The sequence below is a fragment of the Arachis ipaensis genome, chromosome B05, assembly GCF_000816755.2.
Source record: "Arachis ipaensis cultivar K30076 chromosome B05, Araip1.1, whole genome shotgun sequence".
In the NCBI taxonomy this organism is placed as follows: domain Eukaryota; kingdom Viridiplantae; phylum Streptophyta; class Magnoliopsida; order Fabales; family Fabaceae; genus Arachis; species Arachis ipaensis.
The window spans coordinates 27601587-27606243 of NC_029789.2; positions in this window are offsets into that span (position 1 = coordinate 27601587).

Consider the following 4657-nt stretch of genomic DNA (forward strand, 5'->3'; position numbering starts at 1 on the left):
TTGACAAATATGACAATTTGTTATAAATTTCTTAATTCTTGCATCATATGATCCTAATAAAAGCTGCTAGCAATTTGAGCTATTGTCCTCTTAATTCCCACGTGACCCCCAATCGAAAATGAATGAAATTCATATAAAATTTGCTGAATCAATTCAGATTTTCTAGGAACTACTAATCTATCACCCTTGTATACCATACTTCCTCTCACTGACATGTCCCTTGCATCTTCATTCCCCATAATAATTTCTTGTAATTGTTGTTCTACACCTTGAACCTTCTTAATCTCCTCAAGGAGCTGACACGTTGGTTGGCTCCATGCCATATAACAATTTTGAGACAATGCATTTACAGGGATATTATCCTTTCCTACCTTATACTCTATTTTGAAATCATAGCCCAAAAACTTATGTAACTAAGCTTGTTGTTCTGGCGTTTGGAGTGACTGGTCTAATAAATGCTTTAAACTTTGTTAATCTGTTTTAATTGTGAATTTATTCCCCATCAAGTAATGTCTAAACTTTGCTAGTGCCTCTGTAACTGTAAATAATTCTCGAACATAAGCACCTTGTTTCTGCATGCAAGGAGATAGTTTTTTTTTTTGAAAAATACACAATTGGGTGACCCGCTTGACTTAAAATAGCCCCTATACCAAGTCCAGAAGCATCAATTTCCAACACAAAAGGCTATGAAAAATCTGGTAATGCTAGCATTGGCCCTTGGGACAATGCTTTCTTCAACATGTCAAAAGCTTCTTGTGCTGCATTGGACCAATTAAAATTGTCTTTCTTCAATAAATCTGTCAATGGAGCTGCGAAAGACGCATACTGCTGAATAAATCTTCTATAATATCCTATAAGTTCCAGGAAGGCTCGTAACTGCTTCAAATTTTAGGAATTGGCCATTCCATCACTACTTGAACTTTATTCCGATCCATGGCTACGTCATTACCAGATACGACATGTCCAAGGTAATCAATACTCTCCATACGAAAAGAACATTTCGACAACTTGACAAACAATTAGTTTTCTTTAAGTAATTGTAGCACAATTTCTAAGTGCCCGAAGTGAGCTATCCATGTTGGGCTATAAACTAATATATTATAAAAAGAACTAATACAATTTTTTGCAGAACCTTTTCAAAGACTAAGTTCATTAGTGCTTAGAAGGTTACTGGCGCGTTTGTTAACCCAAATGGCATTGCCAGCCATTCATATAGCCCTTGGTGAGTCTTGAAAGCTGTTTTGTGTCTACCTTCTGGTTGCACTAAAATCTGATGGTACCCAGATCTTAAATCCAACTTCAAAAAGAATTTAGAGTCATGGAGTTCATCAAGGAGTTCATCGACTATTGGCATAGGAAACTTATCTTTCACTATAATTGCATTCAGAGCTCTGTAATCTGTACAGAATCACCATGTCCCATCCTTTTTCTTCACCAAAATAATTGGGGATGCAAAAGGACTATTACTAGTTGTATGATCCCTTTTTACATCATTTCTTTTACCATCATCTCTATCTGTATTTTCTGGCTATGCGATTGTCTGTATGGTCTAGATTTGACAGGTTTTAAACCATCAATCAATGAAATACGGTGATTGAATGCTCTCTCAAGAAAAATTCTGGTTGGCTTAGCAAATACAGAATTATAAGATTGTAACAATAATTGCATCTTTGGCTCTATCTCCTCTGAAAAATTTAGAAGTTTTGGGTCCTCAACAATTGGAGCAGCTTCCAATGTATACATTTCTTCAATTGTATTTGTCATGCATAGCCTCCAAAAATGATGCAGTTGTGTAGTTATTGATTCGATGGTTTGCAACCCTCTCAAAGTAACTAACTTCTCTTGGTCATAGTAATAAAATAACATATGAACAAAGTTTGTTGCATGTGTTCCTAATTACTTGAGCCAAGAGACACCTAGCACCAAATCAAATGAAGCCACCGGTAGCAAGAATACATGAATATTAAGATCATTTCCCTAAATTTTCACTGGCACATTTACTATGAAGCCCTTTATAGCTATGGTATGGCCATTACCCACCATCACTTGGTATGTAGGTTGATGCCAACTTGTTAACTTAAGAAATTGTACAATTTGTGGGATCATAAAGCGATTTGAACTCCCACTATCAAGTAGTATATGTATCTTCATACCATGCATTGTTCCTTCAAACTTCATAGTTTTCCTTCCTATACTCCTATGTAACACATTCATAGAAATGTAAGGCTGGTACGCTTCAGGATGTTGAACATTTTTTGTTAAGAAATCAACGGGTAAAGTAGTAGCTTCAGTTATAATAGTCTCTACCAGTCGAACTTCTTCATCAACTTCATCCTCAATTTGCAAGAGTAAAAGTTGTTTATTCGGGCATTTATGGCTGAAGCTATATTTCTCATCACATGTGAAACAAAGACCATTCTCCCTACGCCTTTGTACTTCTGCGGGGGACATCTTCTTAATGGCAAGATTTCTTTGATTGGCGGATGTCTTAGCAATTGGTGAATTTAATAAAGGAGGGAGGTTTGTAAGAGGAGTAGTGTTTGATTGAGTGGTGGGAGTTGTATATCGAGATTGCGTATAATTTTTGTTTGACCAATTGCTATTTTTTGGTTTGGTCTCAACTTTATCTTCATACAATTTGGCAAAGAAATTGGCATGAATCAAATTACACGGGGTTTGTGCTATCACCTCTCTTCGAATTTTCGGTTTTAATCCACCAATAAAATAATCCAAAATAGCATCTGGGCTCAAATCGTAAGAATGATTTGCCAAAGCAGAAAATTCCATATAATATTGATGAACAGATCCAACTTGAGTTTGAATAAATCAGACCTTGGGTAATCAAATGGTGAAGGACCGAACTGTGATTCAATAGCTCTAGCCAATAATTGCAACAATGAAATGGATGTCTTATGCATCATTTGAAATAACCAATGGTAGAACTCAATTAATTACTCCGCATGAAATAACCAATGAAAAACATTAGAACTGTCAAACTTTGGAAACTCAACATGGATGCTACGAATAGGACCACCAATTTTTGTGTATGATTCTATTCCTGAGGATTTTTACCACCATGAGCTGAAGTGTTTGTGTTCTTGTGTTGTTGTAGGTTATCAATTGCTACCTCCAAGTAAGAAAAACGGGCATCAGTTGCAGTTTCTTTTTGGTTCAAAACATCAATTAAGCAAGAAAGCTCACTATTTATTATATCCATTCTTGCATGTAGGTCCTTGAGTCTTGTATTTTCGACCATGGTGTTGACGAGAACACCAAATGTAGCACACACTAGTAGAATAATTATAAAAACTTCTCAAATAGTATTAACTCACAGGAATAAAGTTTGATAAACTAGTATCTTAACATATACTTAGTGAGTACTAAAAAATAAATTCAGCAACAAGAGTACATAGACCTAAATAATACTCACAAGAAAAGAGATAGATAAGTATAGTCAAGAGTTTATGACCAAATAGAAAGAAAAAAACAGGTAAGAAACAAAAGCACCATCGACTTCCAAGCCACACTTGAAATTGGCAAAGAAATTGGTGTTATTGCTAGAAGGAAGGAAGAATAAGCATTCCTAAAATTAGGAATTAAGAGTCATACTAGTCATGGTGTCAATATGTGCCCTTCTTTGTTTTATAGCTTTCATTCACATAATCCCTCAATTGAGAATTGGCCCTCTTTTGTCTGTATTATTTTTCATTCTTCTTATTTTCATCACTTTTTGTCACGTGGTCTGAATTTTCAGCTCATTTTTCTTTTCTTTCACCTATGTTCATAGGTAAAACGACACCAATAGTCCTTGGTATCACAACAAAAATACTATAAAAAATCTAACCCTCAAGATTTTTAGTAAGAGACACTTTAGATTTTCAATCACTTGATACCGTCTTTTGATGGTATAGTATTAGATATTGTTTATTTATTTTGTTAGTAGATCTATTTTATTATTTTCTATATTTTTTACCAGATATGACATTGAATATATAATCACATCATTACTCATTGAAAATAAAACATTTTTATATTGAGTAAAAGATTATCTTTATAAAAGTGACTCTGAGTAGTGATGTTCTGCTTGTTCTTTGTCCAAAATTTACAACTACTAAGGCTCCAAGTTCATTGGAAACAATTATTAAGGTTGAAACATACAAACACAGCTACTATTTGTCTTTTAACGGAGTCAACCCAAATAAATTATGCATGAATGTGAACTGAAGTCTAAAAGTAATGTGGCTTGTTTAGTTTGAAATCTGAAATTCAATTGATTAATAGTACTCTATTTCTTGATTCTTAATAAAACCTAATTTGAAAAGCAATACTGTATGCTTACTTTCACGGGTTGTTAGATTCAAAAGTATGCATTTGGCCAAAAAGGATTGGCTAAGGTAGGTAGTTCAAGTTAATTAATTAAACAAATGTATATAGATTATGTTCATTCTACATGCTTGAATTGATTAATATACGTAGATTGTAGACAGTTGTGTTATATAATATAACGGCCTGCTACATGCTTGGATTGAATAATATCTAAAGCTAAGAGATGTGTTATATAATATAACAAGAGGAATGTTTTTTTTTTTCTGGATATTTTTGTATACATCATTTAGTATTAAAAGTATACATTATTTATTTTTATATTAAAGTGATC